The following is a 16,527-nucleotide window of genomic DNA, read 5'->3' on the forward strand; positions in this document are numbered from 1 at the left end:
CAGGGGCCCATCTGCCTCCTCCAGGGTCCTAGCTACAAATGTGGGGTGGAGCTGTGCTGGTGAAATCCTCCCCCTCCCTTTTTCTGGTTGCACTGAGATCTGAGTAATGCCGGTTGGGCCTTAGGCTTGGAAAGGGCACCTGGTCTCAGCTCTTCCTGAGCTCACCAGAAAACACTGTCTCTTCCCAAGAACTGCTGTCTAACAGGCTCCTGTTTTCCTTATGATCAGTCTTGGAAAATAGTTCTGTTGCCTGAACTGCCGTAACATTCCTGTTGCTCACACTTCCAGAGAAAGTGCCAACACAAACTGTGGCCAGGGTGAAACGTGGTTACGACTGAAGGCCACTCTCCTGCAACCCTATAGACAGTGGTCCAAAAGGAGACCATTTGAGCTCTCCTGCACCGCAGCAGGCTGTGACCAGCCATGTCCCTCTGAGTGGGATGACTCTCAGAGCCAGTGAACCCTCAGGGTCGCTGTACTCGGAGGATTGCTGAACAACAACGAGTCCCAGGCTGACACCCTCACTCCTTGAGTCCTGGAGTTTTGCCCATCAGGAGATGCCAAGGCATCCAAAGTGAGTGTTTCACTGACCACTGAGGGGAAGTTTTCTCAGGTTACTCTGCTTGCACTGCCTCCTCAGGCCTGCATGCATGCACGTGTGCGTATAGTCTAGCAAATCTGGGAGAAATACTCCTTTCTTAGATGTTTAAATACCTGGGCTATCTAAGTAAATTAGGCCTGTAAGTAAGGGTTAAATTTACAGTTACAGACTCACCTAAATGCTGCTAAGTGATGTTCTTCTTCTGAGTTGCTAAGTATAACTTTGAAGTTATAGTCAGACTAAATGCACTTAAGAGCTTTTCCTCTGTCAAATTTTAAGGCTAAAATATAATGAAGTGTATAACTAAGGTTGTAAGTGAAGTGAAAACTACTCAGCCCCTTGATAGTTCTCGGTTAATTTGATTGCTTGGATTTTGTTTAGTTTGTTGTTGGTTGTTTTCCTTGTTGTGCCTCAACTGTCCTGTAAGTAGTAAAATGCATCCGGCCAAGGAAGTTGTTGTGCTTTCCTTGAATAGTAAATCTGGGTTTTGCTGATGGCCTTGCCAGTGATTCCTGGAGGCAATCTCCAAGAGGGGTTTGTAACAGGAGGCTCAGGCTGGAGTGCCCGGGCGTCGGTGTGGTGGCCCAGGGGTTTGTGATGAGCAGGGCAGGGAGGGCTGGAGCAGGTAGTTGTGGCCGAGTGGTGAAGGCGATGGACTAGAAATCCATTGGGGTTTCCCCGCGCAGGTTCGAATCCTGCCAACTACGGGGCACACGCCCCTTTTGGGCTCTGGCTGCAAGGGAGGAGCTGCTGCAGCCTTGCCTGGCTCCTGAGGGCCCTTCTTCAGGGCAAGCAGAAGCCTGAGGGGCACAGGTAAGGGCAGGCGACAGAAGCCCATTGCTGCTGCCAGCTCCATGCCCTGCAGCCAAGACACTCGCTCTGGGGGAAGCCCTGCAAGGGAAAAGAAGCTCAGAGACCTTGTCAGCATCAATGAGGAAGGAAAGGAAAATGCAGAGCAGCACCTGGAACTGATGAGCATTTCATCACCCTGCACTAGCACCCGGGGCGGGGCGGGGGGGGGGGGAAAGGCAAGGAGCTGCAGCTTGACAACCTGCTTGGCACAGAGTGCCTAGAGCTCTCAGCTTTTACTGCCTGGTGACCATGAGCAGCACTGAGCTGAGACAGCAGAATCTGCACGGCTAAAAGAGGAGAATTCCTGCTGTTGGCAATTCCAAGCAAAGACAAGCCGTGTCCCTCCTTGGGCAGCAAAGAACTGAACTGTCGGGCAGGTGCGGTCGTGCAGCGTGCTGGGAGCGGAGCTGGATTTGTGGGCAGGGCTGCAGGCGTCGGGATGTGGCTGGATTTCAGGTGCCCTCATGTGTAGGAAGCCCAAGGCTGCAGGCTGCCTCCGGGGGTGCCTTGAGCACGTGCAGCGGTGGCGGCGTGGGTGGTCACAGGGCAAGTGTCTGTGCAGGGCTTTGTTTGGGAGGTGTGGGAGACGGGCAAGGGCAGGCCCTGGAGGTGTGGAGCGGCCGGCCAAGGGAGATGAATTATTCCGGGAGTGTATTTGGTGGGGCAGAGAGGCAGGGAGGCAGGGAGGGCCAGCAGTGGCCGGCAGCACGAGGCTGCAGTGAGGGCAGTGGCAGGCAGGCCTCAGGAGGAGCAGAGTGGCGCAGCGGGAGCGTGCTGGGCCCATAACCCAGAGGTCGATGGATCGAAACCATCCTCTGCTAAGGCACTTTTTTCACCGCCGATGCACCGCTGCTGGGGCACCTGACACAGGACTTGTGTTCCAGACCTGCAGTGGCTCCCTTATGAGCACCCAGCGCTGTGAGTTTCCAAGGCCACGTGTCAGAGCCAGAGGAGCGCAGGCACATGGCAGGAGCTGGAGCTGGAGCTGGGGTGTGTGCCGGGGGCTGGAAGGAGGGGGCAGCCAGGGTGAGAGGTGCAGGAGCACAGCTGTCAGGTGGCAGTGCGGGAGGCGGTGCCCGTGGGCACTGGAGGAGCAGGAGGCAGCACAGGCTGTGGCTGGCAGGAGCAGGGAGCAGCAGAGCTGCGGGAGCCCTGCGGGGCAGTGCTTGGCAGAGCTGCTTTCCAAGCAGGTGAGCAGGGCTCGGTCACTCCTGGCCAAGGCAGACCAGGCTTTTCCTTCAGCCTGGCTCCACACGGCCTGGCCTCTCCTGGTCCCGAGCAGCACAGCTTCATCCCTCTGCACGTTCTTCTCCCACAGATGATCGGCTGAGCCACTGCTCCAGCTCCCACAGCCGTGCCTCCTGCCCAGGACTCTGGGCACCTACCAGCCCAGAAGGCACAGACTGGCTTTGAGCCAGGTGAGCCCTGGCAAAAGCAGACTGCAGGAGCTGGTGTGTCACCTGTCCTTTCTCCTTGCCTCTGCAGCCCCTTTCCTGGGATGCCCAAAGGGTCTTTCTTCCACTCTTATAGAGATGGGGCAATGTTTCCCTCTCCTTAGTCCTGAAGGAGCTGGAGGGGCTTGGGCTGGAGAAGACAAGGCACGGGGGCCTCTGCTGTGTGCTGGTGACTTCCCAAGGCCTGGCCTGAGTCAGAAAGAGCTTGTTACCGTCTGGGAAAGACAAGATTCTGGGAATTTGGAGCGTGGCACTTGTAAGAGAGGCCATGGCAGGCTTGCAGAAGGAGCTGTGTGGCTGCCCTGAAGGGAGGTGTGCTTAGAGAGTGCCTGGGGGCCGTGCAGGAATGCTGCACTTGGTGATAGGTGTCCGAGGCGATGGAGAGACAGGCAGCCTCAGCTGGGGGCATAAGGCTGAGAGAGGCTTGGCTGAGTGAGGGGCCAGAGGTGACATAAGCAGAAGGTCCCATGGTGTAATGGTGAGCACTCTGGACTCTGAATCCAGTGATCTGAGTTCAAATCTCAGTGGGACCTCAGCCTTTTTGTCCCCTCAGGCCTTCCCTCAGCATGCTCACACCCTCACAGCTCTGCTCTGCTGCTGGGTCACTTGTGGACTGTTCTCTGATGAATCACACACAGCTGAGCTGGAGACCACCCACTCCAAATGGGGCAGGCACAGGAGGCTGCTCTGGGGCTCTTGGCTCCTGTGTCAGATGCAAAAAAGGAGGCAAGACACGCACTCTGGGCAGCACGTTCCAGGTTGGGCCCTTCCCACAGTGACAGCAGCTTACTCTGTGTGGCATTACTTGTGTGCCCTGTCCACTGCTCCTTCCTTGCTCCTTTCATCTGCGGCTTCTTTTCCTCTCTTCCCTGCCAATTTCTTTCCATTGCTCTGCAATCAGTCCAAGGACTTCTACCAACACTGGGCAGCTCCCCACCGTTGGGGTTCCATTTGTTGCCATGAGAGGGGGAAGGATCTTCCCTGCAGAGCAGGTGGCAGCTGATGGACGAGGAGAACGAAGGACCACAGCTCACAAACATTGCTGCACAAAGGCTTTAATGGGAAGGAGCAAGAGCAGCGTCACAGAAGAGAGAGCAAGGAACACGTGTGCAGGGGTCAGGGAGGGAAAGAGACGGGCCCCTTAGGCAGGGACAAAGGGGACGGTGCGCCGGCCTCAGCAGATCTGACCGCAGCGGGAGAGAGGCAGACACAGGCCTGACCCCCCCAGGCCAAGGGAGCCCCCAGAAGAGATGGGAACCCCCGAGGTGCTGAGGGAGCTGCCCACAGCAGCTGACAGAGAGGATCCCACGGCTGTGCTCTGAGGGAAGGAGGTGAGGATGGGGCCCGGCAGGGTCACCACCACCGGCGAAGGCTCGATGTACACCGTGGAGTCAGCGCAGCGGGCCAGGCAGGGCTCACTGCAGCTGCTGGCAAGGGGCGTTGGGCCACAGGGGCCGCAGGGCCGTGGGGGACAGGGTCTGCAGCAAGACATCTCTCGGAGCAGGAGGCAAAGCTGCAACACACAGCACGCACCAACAACCTGCCTCAGCATCACTCTGTCAGTCTCTCTGGCCCCCAGCTCTCTCCAGGGACACATTTGCTCTTCAAAACACACTCGGTGCCCACAGCTCCCACCACCCTCCTGGAGCCCTGCCAGTGGAATGGCACGGGAAGCCGCCCCACTGCAGGAACAGGAGGCAGCACAGTGGCTTTAAGGCCCCTGTGGAAAGGCTGCTCACAGCCCATCTGCACAGCAGACACGGCTGCCTTAGAGATGTCCGGGCATGCACTGGGACATTCTGTTCCCCCACGGCAGGGGCAAACCCTGCTGGGCACTCATCCCCCTGAGGCTGAGCCCCACGGATCCCCTCCTGCTGGAACAAAGCCCCCTCTTGCCAGCTGTCCCCAGTCACCAGCGTGGAGAGGCTGACGGCCCTTCAGCAGTTCTGTGTCAGGGCCAAGCGGAGGCAGCCCAAGGATCAGCCTGGGCAGCCTCCATGCCAGCAGTTCAGCCCACAGGGAGGGATGGAGCGGGCTCAGGCTTACCTCGTTCCTTGAGGAGAGGGAGGCCAGAGACCAGGATGCAGAGCCTGGAGCAGAGCAGCCTTTTATGCCGTGTCCCAGAGCCCTGTGGGGCCACAAACATTCCTTGTTCGTGAAACATCCAAACTCCTGGGAGTGGCCATTTGTGAGGCCTTGCTGCTGATGTGGTCCCTGCCTCTTTCATCTCAAATGTTATTCTCCCACTTGGTACAACTCAGAGTCGTGCCATCAGTCTTAGAATCACTTGGGGATGGAATGGACCTTAAAATCATCTAGCTCGAGACCCCAGAAATGCCTTCTACATCTTCTCTGGACAACCTGTTCCAGTGTCTCACCCCTCTCAGAGGAAAAGCTTCCTTCCCAATATGTAATCAAAATACACCTGATTTCATTTTCAAGAAAGTAGCCTTTGCGCCATCCCTACCCACCCTAAGCAATTATCCTCCTCTTTCTTAAATGAATGTCACCTGGTAGCCTCCTCTCCTCTCCTCTCCTCTCCTCTCCTCCTATCCTCACAGGGCAAGGGCTCCAGGTGCCTGATGGTCTATGTGGCTCCTCTGGACTCAGTGCAGCAGGTCCCTGTGTTTCTCTAGGCTGTGGCTCCGACAGCTGGATGCAGTACCCCAGCCTTGGTGTCATGAGAACCAAGGAGAGCAGGACAATCCCCTCCCTTGGCCTGCTGCCACACGGCTCTGGATGCAGCCTGGAATACTATTGGATTTTTGCACGGGGCTGCTAGCAGGCAGTGCAGGTTCCTGTTCAGTATTTCAGCCACCAGAATCTGCAAATCCACCTCCACAGGGCCCCTCCCAACCCGCTCATGGCCCAGCTTCTGTCCGTGTTTGGGATTTCCTGGACCTTGGCACTTCACCTTCTTGGACTTCATGAGGTTTGCACAGACCCACCTCTCCAGGTCCCTCAGGATGGCATCCCTTCTTCTAGAGCATCAAGCCCATCACTCAGCTCAGTGCCATGCACAAACCTGCTGAGGATGCACTCAATCGCTCCCCCCATGTCTCCCAACAAGGTGTTAAATATTCCTGGTCTCATTACCAAACCCTGAGAAACCACACTCATCCCTGCTTGGACACCACTTGAGTTGGACATTGAGCTCTTGACCACAAGTCCTTGAGTGCTGCCATCCATCCAATTCCATATGCAGCGAGTGGCCAGCCCCCCTGAAATCCACGTCACTCCTGTTGAGAGAGAAAGATGCAAAGAGCAGGCCCAGCAGTGCCTCTCCTCTGGTCAGGCTCTCCACTTCCCCCTGTAGTGGGAAGTGCTCCTCAACACACTCCAGGAGTCCCCAGGACTGCTGGCACTGCCCCGTGCCACTTTGCCAGCAGATGACTGAGTGGTTTAAGTTCCTGTCAGGAGCAGGCCCAAGTGAGTGGGCCATGTCCCAATGTCCAAACGATCCATCTGTGTCCCAGAAGCACGAGGCCAATTGGCTCAGAGGTCTGAGGCCGGAGTGGAGGAAGACTGGAGGGGGTTTGTGTCACAAGGATTGCCTTTCCCACTTTGCCCTCTTCCTGGGGACTGCAGCCATCCATCACGGTGGAATCTAGCCCTGAGAGACACCTTGAGTGAGCCCTCAAGTGCAGTTGGTGCAGGTGCACCAGCCAGCCCTGAGACACAATTCTCCCAAGGGGAGATTTTGACAGAGAGCAGACGGTGGGTAAACTCTGGCCGTAGGTCAAGGCTGCACAGTCCTGTGGAGAAGAAGAGATGCACCTCTGCAGGGCTGCGGCAAAGCTCAGTGGCAAAGCAGGATGACTGTGGGCTGGAGGGAAGCTCCTCATGGAGAGGAGTGAGGAGCACGAGGGCCTGGCTCCCTGTTACCGCTTATCGTTCCCTGCTGCAGCCTGTGTTTATGCCCAGGAGCCTGGGGAACACAGGCAGATTCCCAGCCAAGAGGAGAAAGCCAAGGACTCAATGAACTGTCTCTCAAAGGACTTCTCTAAGGGAATCTCCACAGCCGTGTGTCCCCTGAAAACTAAACAAGGCCCTCATGCAGTTTACAAGCAGAGCTCTGGCCCCAGCTTGGGAAATTGGGATCCTCTAGAAAACCAGGAAATCAACACGCAGCAAGGTGATCAAAGGCATGCCTACGTCTGTCCCTGAAAGACAAATTGGCCCATTTGCTCCCACACAAATTGACCCACTCTGCTGAGTGTGTCCAGCCCAAGGCTGGGATCTGGATGTGGGAGTCACTGTGATGTGGAAGAGTTGGGAAAATCCATGAGCTTCAGGCAAACCTGAATCATCCTGATGTGCAAAGGAGTGCACATGGTGGCCTGGACTCAGGCATTCCAGGGATACCAGAGCACCTCCTGCCTCCTATTGCCTCCAAAACTTCAGCCTTTGTCTGGGGCATTTCCAGACATTTTAGGAACAGTCGCAAAAGGCACTGCCAGTGCACCAGGCAGAACAAAAGGGCTGCAGCACCTGACACCTGTGGGGAGGCCGAGGGCACTGCACTTGTGCAACCTGGTGGAGATGAGCAAGGCGTGGAGGGGGGCCTGGAGCTGCTGTCTCCACCACCCCCTGCAGGTTCTGGAGAGAATGAAGCCAGACTCTCCAGAGAGGTGCACTGTCAAAGGGCAAGAGGCAGCAATCACAAATTGCAAGAAAGGAAATCCCTGGGGGAAGATAAGGGACAGACCTGGGAGAGCTGCACAAGGGATAGCGACCTCTTTCTTCAGCTGTGTCAGGGCTTAGAAGTCAGCAGGACAAGGCCCGGAGCCTGCAGAGGAGCCAGGGTACTTTGATCTGCCCAGAGCACTTGATAGGAGCACAAGACCTCCAGAGTTCCATCCACGCCTTCTGGGGTTGGTCTGGGCTACTCTGAGTCACTACAGCCCGTGAGCAGCCACCAAAAGAGCATGCCTTGGGAGACAGCAAATGCAGGAGATTGCAGAGAAGCAGCAGGTGATCCATGCATGGGGAGAGAAGGTGGGGAAATACCCTCCATGGCAGCAGAACATTGAGGATATGGCCTCTGTTATCCCTTGGGCACCTGAGTCTGTGGCACCCAGTCCACTGAAGTCCACACGGGGTGACTCAGGTTGGCCTGGAGCTCAGGGATTTTCCCAGCTCTTGCACATCACGATGACACCCATGTGCTCTGGGAGACTGATCCAGTGTCCCTTTGAAATGTAAAATGCATGGAATGGGAAACCCCATCCCTGACCCGGAAACAAAGAGCCGTGGGCTTTGGGCTCCCTGCCCTCAGCCTTTTCCCCCAAGCCACCATCCAGGTCTCTGGGCCCTGGGATGAGCACGCTGAGCAAAACAGGTCAGTGTGGCTGTGGGTCTGTTTCAGGGAAGGACGCGGCATCTCTTTGATCCCCAAAGCAGGCCGTGGTGCTGCCTGTGGACTGTAAGCAAGTTCCCCATGGCTGTCACTCAGGCCTGCAGGGGACATCTTTGCAGCTGAACATGCACTTTCCTTGCCACTGAGCTTTGCCACCTCCCTGCACAGTTGGGTCTCTTCCCCGCTATGGGGTTGTGCAGGGTTGGCTCTCTGCCTCAACTGCCCACACAGTCTTCTGGATGTCTGTGATGAGCCACGGAAGAAATGGCTCTCAGGGTTAGCCTGAGTGCCTGCACTGAAAGCTCCTGAGAGCTGACCTGAGGTGGCTCTTCACGGCTGAATTTGACTGTAACTGGAGCCACATTCAACATCAATTCATTTCAACTCACCTTCTCCACTGGCCTGGGACCTCCAAGTCAAGTGGTCTTAGGAAGCTGTGACACATATGAATCATTCCCAGGTTGGGTGCTGTGGAATTGGTGAAAACTGCCTGAGATGAAAGAGGCAGGGACCTCATCAGCAGCAAGGCCTCACAAATGGCCACTCCCAGGAGTTTGGATGTTTCACGAACAAGGAATGTTTGTGGCCCCACAGGGCTCTGGGACACGGCATAAAAGGCTGCTCTGCTCCAGGCTCTGCATCCTGGTCTCCGGCCTCCCTCTCCTCAAGGAACGAGGTAAGCCTGAGCCCGCTCCATCCCTCCCTGTGGGCTGAACTGCTGGCATGGAGGCTGCCCAGGCTGATCCTTGGGCTGCCTCCGCTTGGCCCTGACACAGAACTGCTGAAGGGCCGTCAGCCTTTCCACGCTGGTGACTGGGGACAGCTGGCAAGAGGGGGCTTTGTTCCAGCAGGAGGGGATCCGTGGGGCTCAGCCTCAGGGGGATGAGTGCCCAGCAGGGTTTGCCCCTGCCATGGGGGAACAGAATGTCCCAGTGCATGCCCGGACATCTCTAAGGCAGCCGTGTCTGCTGTGCAGATGGGCTGTGAGCAGCCTTTCCACAGGGGCCTTAAAGCCACTGTGCTGCCTCCTGTTCCTGCAGTGGGGCGGCTTCCCGTGCCGTGCCATTCCACTGGCAGGGCTCCAGGAGGGTGGTGGGAGCTGCAGGCACCGAGTGTGTTCTGAAGAGCAAATGTGTCCCTGGAGAGAGCTGGGGGCCAGAGAGACTGACAGAGTGATGCTGAGGCAGGTTGTTGGTGCGTGCTGTGTGTTGCAGCTTTGCCTCCTGCTCCGAGAGATGTCTTGCTGCAGACCCTGTCCCCCACGGCCCTGCGGCCCCTGTGGCCCAACGCCCCTTGCCAGCAGCTGCAGTGAGCCCTGCCTGGCCCGCTGCGCTGACTCCACGGTGTACATCGAGCCTTCGCCGGTGGTGGTGACCCTGCCGGGCCCCATCCTCACCTCCTTCCCTCAGAGCACAGCCGTGGGATCCTCTCTGTCAGCTGCTGTGGGCAGCTCCCTCAGCACCTCGGGGGTTCCCATCTCTTCTGGGGGCTCCCTTGGCCTGGGGGGGTCAGGCCTGTGTCTGCCTCTCTCCCGCTGCGGTCAGATCTGCTGAGGCCGGCGCACCGTCCCCTTTGTCCCTGCCTAAGGGGCCCGTCTCTTTCCCTCCCTGACCCCTGCACACGTGTTCCTTGCTCTCTCTTCTGTGACGCTGCTCTTGCTCCTTCCCATTAAAGCCTTTGTGCAGCAATGTTTGTGAGCTGTGGTCCTTCGTTCTCCTCGTCCATCAGCTGCCACCTGCTCTGCAGGGAAGATCCTTCCCCCTCTCATGGCAACAAATGGAACCCCAACGGTGGGGAGCTGCCCAGTGTTGGTAGATGTCCTTGGACTGATTGCAGAGCAATGGAAAGAAATTGGCAGGGAAGAGAGGAAAAGAAGCCGCAGATGAAAGGAGCAAGGAAGGAGCAGTGGACAGGGCACACAAGTAATGCCACACAGAGTAAGCTGCTGTCACTGTGGGAAGGGCCCAACCTGGAACGTGCTGCCCAGAGTGTGTGTCTTGCCTCCTTTTTTGCATCTGACACAGGAGCCAAGAGCCCCAGAGCAGCCTCCTGTGCCTGCCCCATTTGGAGTGGGTGGTCTCCAGCTCAGCTGTGTGTGATTCATCAGAGAACAGTCCACAAGTGACCCAGCAGCAGAGCAGAGCTGTGAGGGTGTGAGCATGCTGAGGGAAGGCCTGAGGGGACAAAAAGGCTGAGGTCCCACTGAGATTTGAACTCAGATCACTGGATTCAGAGTCCAGAGTGCTCACCATTACACCATGGGACCTTCTGCTCATGTCATTTCTGGCCCCACATTCAGCCAAGCCTCGCTCAGCCTTATGCCCCTGGCTGAGGCTGCCTGTCTCTCCATCGCCTCGGACACCTATCACCAAGTGCAGCATTCCTGCACGGCCCCCAGGCACTCTCTAAGCACACCTCCCTTCAGGGCAGCCACACAGCTCCTTCTGCAAGCCTGCCATGGCCTCTCTTACAAGTGCCACGCTCCAAATTCCCAGAATCTTGTCTTTCCCAGACGGTAACAAGCTCTTTCTGACTCAGGCCAGGCCTTGGGAAGTCACCAGCACACAGCAGAGGCCCCTGTGCCTTGTCTTCTCCAGCTCAAGCCCCTCCAGCTCCTTCAGGACTAAGGAGAGGGAAACATCGACCCATCTCTACAAGAGCTGAAGAAAGACCCTTTGGGCACCCCAGGAAAGAGGCGGCAGAGGCAAGGAGAAAGGACAGGTGACACACCAGCTCCTGCAGTCTGCTTGTGCCAGGGCCCACCTGGCTCAAAGCCAGTCTGTGCCTTGTGGGCTGGGAGGTGCCCAGAGTCCTGGGCAGGAGGCACGGCTGTGGGAGCAGGAGCAGTGGCTCAGCCGATCATCTGTGGGAGAAGAGTGTGCAGAGGGATGAAGCTGTGCTGCTCGGGACCAGGAGAGGCCAGGCCGTGTGGAGCCAGGCTGAAGGAAAAGCCTGGTCTGCCTTGGCCAGGAATGACCGAGCCCTTCTCGCCTGCTTGGAAAGCAGCTCTGCCAAGCACTGCCCCACAGGGCTCCCGCAGCTCTGCTGCTCCCTGCTCCTGCCAGCCACAGCCTGTGCTGCCTCCTGCTCCTCCAGTGCCCACGGGCACCGCCTCCTGCACTGCCACCTGACAGCTGTGCTCCTGCACCTCTCACCCTGGCTGCCCCCTCCTTCCAGCCCCCGGCACACTCCCCAGCTCCAGCTCCAGCTCCTGCCATGTGCCTGCGTTCCTCTGGCTCTGACACGTGGCCTTGGAAACTCACAGCGCTGGGTGCTCATAAGGGAGCCACTGCAGGTCTGGAACACAAGTCCCGTGTCACGTGCCCCAGCAGCGGTGCATCGGCGGTGAAAAAAGTGCCTTAGCAGAGGATGGTTTCGATCCATCGACCTCTGGGTTATGGGCCCAGCACGCTCCCGCTGCGCCACTCTGCTCCTCCTGAGGCCTGCCTGCCACTGCCCTCACTGCGGCCTCGTGCTGCCGGCCACTGCTGGCCCTCCCTGCCTCCCTGCCTCTCTGCCCCACCAAATACACTCCCGGAATAATTCATCTCCCTTGGCCGGTCGCTCCACACCTCCAGGGCCTGCCCTTGCCCGTCTCCCACACCTCCCAAACAAAGCCCTGCACAGACACTTGCCCTGTGACCACCCACGCCGCCACCGCTGCACGTGCTCAAGGCACCCCCGGAGGCAGCCTGCAGCCTTGGGCCTTCCTACACATGAGGGCACCTGAAATCCAGCCACATCCCGACGCCTGCAGCCCTGCCCACAAATCCAGCTCCGCTCCCAGCACGCTGCACGACCGCACCTGCCCGACAGTTCAGTTCTTTGCTGCCCAAGGAGGGACACGGCTTGTCTTTGCTTGGAATTGCCAACAGCAGGAATTCTCCTCTTTTAGCCGTGCAGATTCTGCTGTCTCAGCTCAGTGCTGCTCATGGTCACCAGGCAGTAAAAGCTGAGAGCTCTAGGCACTCTGTGCCAAGCAGGTTGTCAAGCTGCAGCTCCTTGCCTTTCCCCCCGCCCCCCCGCCCCGCCCCGGGTGCTAGTGCAGGGTGATGAAATGCTCATCAGTTCCAGGTGCTGCTCTGCATTTTCCTTTTCCTTCCTCATTGATGCTGACAAGGTCTCTGAGCTTCTTTTCCCTTGCAGGGCTTCCCCCAGAGCGAGTGTCTTGGCTGCAGGGCATGGAGCTGGCAGCAGCAATGGGCTTCTGTCGCCTGCCCTTACCTGTGACCCTCAGGCTTCTGCTTGCCCTGAAGAAGGGCCCTCAGGAGCCAGGCAAGGCTGCAGCAGCTCCTCCCTTGCAGCCAGAGCCCAAAAGGGGCGTGTGCCCCGTAGTTGGCAGGATTCGAACCTGCGCGGGGAAACCCCAATGGATTTCTAGTCCATCGCCTTCACCACTCGGCCACAACTACCTGCTCCAGCCCTCCCTGCCCTGCTCATCACAAACCCTGGGCCACCACACCGACGCCCGGGCACTCCAGCCTGAGCCTCCTGTTACAAACCCCTCTTGGAGATTGCTCCAGGAATCACTGGCAAGGCCATCAGCAAAACCCAGATTTACTATTCAAGGAAAGCACAACAAACTTCCTTGGCCGGATGCATTTTACTACTTACAGGACAGTTGAGGCACAACAAGGAAAAACAACCAACAACAAAACCAAACAAAATCCAAGCAATCAAATTAACCGAGAACTATCAAGGGGCTGGGATGAGAGTGTGTGTCTGTGTGTGTGTGATCAAAGACAGTGAGGGCAAACGTATGTGGAAACACGGCCTAAAAGCTTGACAGCACTCAAACTTAACAGTATTTTAACTTCACTTATACCTTAGCTATACACTTCATTAATATTTTAGCCTTAAAATTTGACAGAGAAAAAGCTCTTAATTGCATTTAATCTGACTATAACTTCAAAGTTATACTTAGTAACTCAGAAGAAGAACATCACTTAGCAGCATTTAGGTGAGTCTGTAACTGTAACTTAACCTTACTTACAGGCCTAACTTACTTAGATAGCCCAGGTATTTAAACATCTAAGAAAGCAGTATTTCTCCCACATTTGCTAGACTATAAGCACACGTGCATGCATGCAGGCCTGAGGAGTCAGTGCAAGCAGAGTACCTGAGAAAACTTCCCCTCAGTGGTCAGTGAAACACTCACTTTGGATGCCTTGGCATCTCCTGATGGGCAAAACTCCAGGACTCAAGGAGTGAGGGTGTCAGCTTGGGACTCGTTGTTGTTCAGCGATCCTCCGAGGACAGCGACCCTGAGGGTTCACTGGCTCTGAGAGTCATCCCACTCAGAGGGACATGGCTGGCCACAGCCTGCTGCGGTGCAGGAGAGCTCAAATGGTCTCCTTTTGGACCACTGTCTATAGGGTTGCAGGAGAGTGGCCTTCAGTCGTAACCACGTTTCACCCTGGTCACAGTTTGTGTTGGCACTTTCTCTGGAAGTGTGAGAACAGGAATGTTACGGCGTTCAGGCAACAGAACTATTTTCCAAGACTGATCATAAGGAAAACAGGAGCCTGTTAGACAGCAGTTCTTGGGAAGAGACAGTGTTTCTGGTGAGCTCAGGAAGAGCTGAGACCAGGTGCTCTTTCCAAGCCTAAGGCCCAACCGGCATTTCTCAGATCTCAGTGCAACCAGAAAAAGGAGAGGGGGAGGATTTCACCAGCACAGCTCCACCCCACATTTGTAGCTGGGACCCTGGAGGAGGCAGATGGGCCCCTGGGGCCACGTTCCAGAGGCCTGAGGGGCACAGCCCCAGAGGCTCCTGCTGCAGCTCTGTGCTCCTTGGCCTGAGCCAGGCATCTGGGACACCCTGCCCTGTGGCTGTGCTCATTCACCCTCTCATCTGCTCCTCCCTCTGACAAGCCTTGACAGAAGCAGCTGCAAGAGGAAGCATCCCCTCAAGCAAACCAGCTGGGCACTGAAAGGCCCCTCAGCACAGCAGGGGCTGTTGCATGACACAGCTGGGAACAGCCCTGACCATAACAGCAGCATCAGCCTCCCCTGAGCAGCCTGAGCCACGGTGGGGAGCAAAGGATAACCAGTCATCCCAGGACAGCCTTGGAACACTGTCTCCAGGAATGGTAGCCCAAATGGAAGACCACCACTGTAGCTGCACTTTTGGAAACACTGTCCGAGTGTCTTGGGAATTCTTTCCAGGAGTTACCACCAGGGATTATGACACAGATGGAACAGAAGGTTCCATCTGTGATGACAAAAGCAAATCCTCTTGTGAGCCCATAAACAGCTGTGTCCTGAGGGAGGCTCCTGGAGGCCTCCTGGACCACAGCAGCCTCTGCCAGCATCTCTCTCTGGGTGAAACATCTCTTGCATATTGAGAAGTGTGAAGCTGGGCTACTCAAAAGACCATCAGTGGTGATGAGGCCTGGTTTGATCCACACACACATTCCCCCCACACGCCTTGCAGCAGAGCCCACGCTTGGTTGAGAAATGCAAAGGGACCTGATGTGAGTATTTCACTGAGCTCCAGGGGCATTTTCAATAGCTACATTTACACACCTAAATACAGAAAGTGTGTGTGTGAGACAGAGACGGAGAATGATGGAATTGATAATGGTATGAAGGTTGTTACTATGAATTTGTAATTAAGTTCTGGCTGTGAGTGTGGATCAAGTGATGCTAAACCCTTTGGCATCCTTTTCATTTTTGAATTTTGCCATCAAATTTTGTTGAAGCCACACTGCCTATGTCTCCAGCCATGAAAAGAAGAAGTGCTTTTCCTCCTTTCCAGCTCACAATCCTGTCCCCATCCCACTGGCAAATCCCAACATCAGCAAGAGAAGAGAGAAGATTGATTTTGCTATGCCTTTGACAGGATTGTAAAGTCACTCAAAATACCCCTATTAACTTCAATAAGGAAGAAAGTGGTACAGGGCTCTGCAGGGCCATGATCTCCAGGTTCCAGACTCAAGCTCAGAGACTGGGGCTTTGGTGCTCTGGTGTAATTGCTGAGAGTTCTTGGTGGAGCTGCGGGTAAGCTCAGAGGAGCAGCCAGTGCTCACCCTGCCAGAGCAGGGGGCAGCTGATGGACGAGGAGAACGAAGGACCACAGCTCACAAACATTGCTGCACAAAGGCTTTAATGGGAAGGAGCAAGAGCAGCGTCACAGAAGAGAGAGCAAGGAACACGTGTGCAGGGGTCAGGGAGGGAAAGAGACGGGCCCCTTAGGCAGGGACAAAGGGGACGGTGCGCCGGCCTCAGCAGATCTGACCGCAGCGGGAGAGAGGCAGACACAGGCCTGACCCCCCCAGGCCAAGGGAGCCCCCAGAAGAGATGGGAACCCCCGAGGTGCTGAGGGAGCTGCCCACAGCAGCTGACAGAGAGGATCCCACGGCTGTGCTCTGAGGGAAGGAGGTGAGGATGGGGCCCGGCAGGGTCACCACCACCGGCGAAGGCTCGATGTACACCGTGGAGTCAGCGCAGCGGGCCAGGCAGGGCTCACTGCAGCTGCTGGCAAGGGGCGTTGGGCCACAGGGGCCGCAGGGCCGTGGGGGACAGGGTCTGCAGCAAGACATCTCTCGGAGCAGGAGGCAAAGCTGCAACACACAGCACGCACCAACAACCTGCCTCAGCATCACTCTGTCAGTCTCTCTGGCCCCCAGCTCTCTCCAGGGACACATTTGCTCTTCAAAACACACTCGGTGCCCTACAGCTCCCACCACCCTCCTGGAGCCCTGCCAGTGGAATGGCACGGGAATCCGCCCCACTGCAGGAACAGGAGGCAGCACAGTGGCTTTAAGGCCCCTGTGGAAAGGCTGCTCACAGCCCATCTGCACAGCAGACATGGCTGGCTTAGAGATGTCCGGGCATGCACTGGGACATTCTGTTCCCCCATGGCAGGGGCAAACCCTGCTGGGCACTCATCCCCCTGAGGCTGAGCCCCACGGATCCCCTCCTGCTGGAACAAAGCCCCCTCTTGCCAGCTGTCCCCAGCCACCAGCGTGGAAAGGCTGACGGCCCTTCAGCAGTTCTGTGTCAGGGCCAAGCGGAGGCAGCCCAAGGATCAGCCTGGGCAGCCTCCATGCCAGCAGTTCAGCCCACAGGGAGGGATGGAGCGGGCTCAGGCTTACCTCGTTCCTTGAGGAGAGGGAGGCCGGAGACCAGGATGCAGAGCCTGGAGCAGAGCAGCCTTTTATGCCGTGTCCCAGAGCCCTGTGGGGCCACAAACATTCCTTGTTCGTGAAACATTCAACTCCTGGGAGTGGCCATTTGTGAGGCCTTGCTGCTGATGA

The 16,527-nt window shown here is 56.9% G+C and overlaps 6 non-coding genes across 6 annotated transcripts; 3 read left to right on the plus strand and 3 right to left on the minus strand.

Moving 5' to 3' along the window:
• The first annotated feature begins 1,226 nt into the window (after positions 1 to 1,226).
• Positions 1,227 to 1,308, plus strand: TRNAS-AGA (transfer RNA serine (anticodon AGA)). Its single transcript has one exon. It is a non-coding gene; the product is annotated as a tRNA-Ser (tRNA).
• Positions 1,309 to 2,202: 894 nt separating this feature from the next.
• Positions 2,203 to 2,274, plus strand: TRNAM-CAU (transfer RNA methionine (anticodon CAU)). Its single transcript has one exon. It is a non-coding gene; the product is annotated as a tRNA-Met (tRNA).
• A 1,094-nt stretch (positions 2,275 to 3,368) lies between these two features.
• Positions 3,369 to 3,440, plus strand: TRNAQ-CUG (transfer RNA glutamine (anticodon CUG)). The gene has a single exon. It is a non-coding gene; the product is annotated as a tRNA-Gln (tRNA).
• Positions 3,441 to 10,460: 7,020 nt separating this feature from the next.
• On the minus strand, positions 10,461 to 10,532 carry TRNAQ-CUG (transfer RNA glutamine (anticodon CUG)). The gene has a single exon. It is a non-coding gene; the product is annotated as a tRNA-Gln (tRNA).
• Positions 10,533 to 11,626: 1,094 nt separating this feature from the next.
• On the minus strand, positions 11,627 to 11,698 carry TRNAM-CAU (transfer RNA methionine (anticodon CAU)). Its single transcript has one exon. It is a non-coding gene; the product is annotated as a tRNA-Met (tRNA).
• Positions 11,699 to 12,596: 898 nt separating this feature from the next.
• On the minus strand, positions 12,597 to 12,678 carry TRNAS-AGA (transfer RNA serine (anticodon AGA)). The gene has a single exon. It is a non-coding gene; the product is annotated as a tRNA-Ser (tRNA).
• Between the last annotated feature and the right edge of the window lie 3,849 nt (positions 12,679 to 16,527).

This window comes from Sylvia atricapilla, chromosome 10 (genome assembly GCF_009819655.1).
Source record: "Sylvia atricapilla isolate bSylAtr1 chromosome 10, bSylAtr1.pri, whole genome shotgun sequence".
Lineage (NCBI taxonomy): Eukaryota > Metazoa > Chordata > Aves > Passeriformes > Sylviidae > Sylvia > Sylvia atricapilla.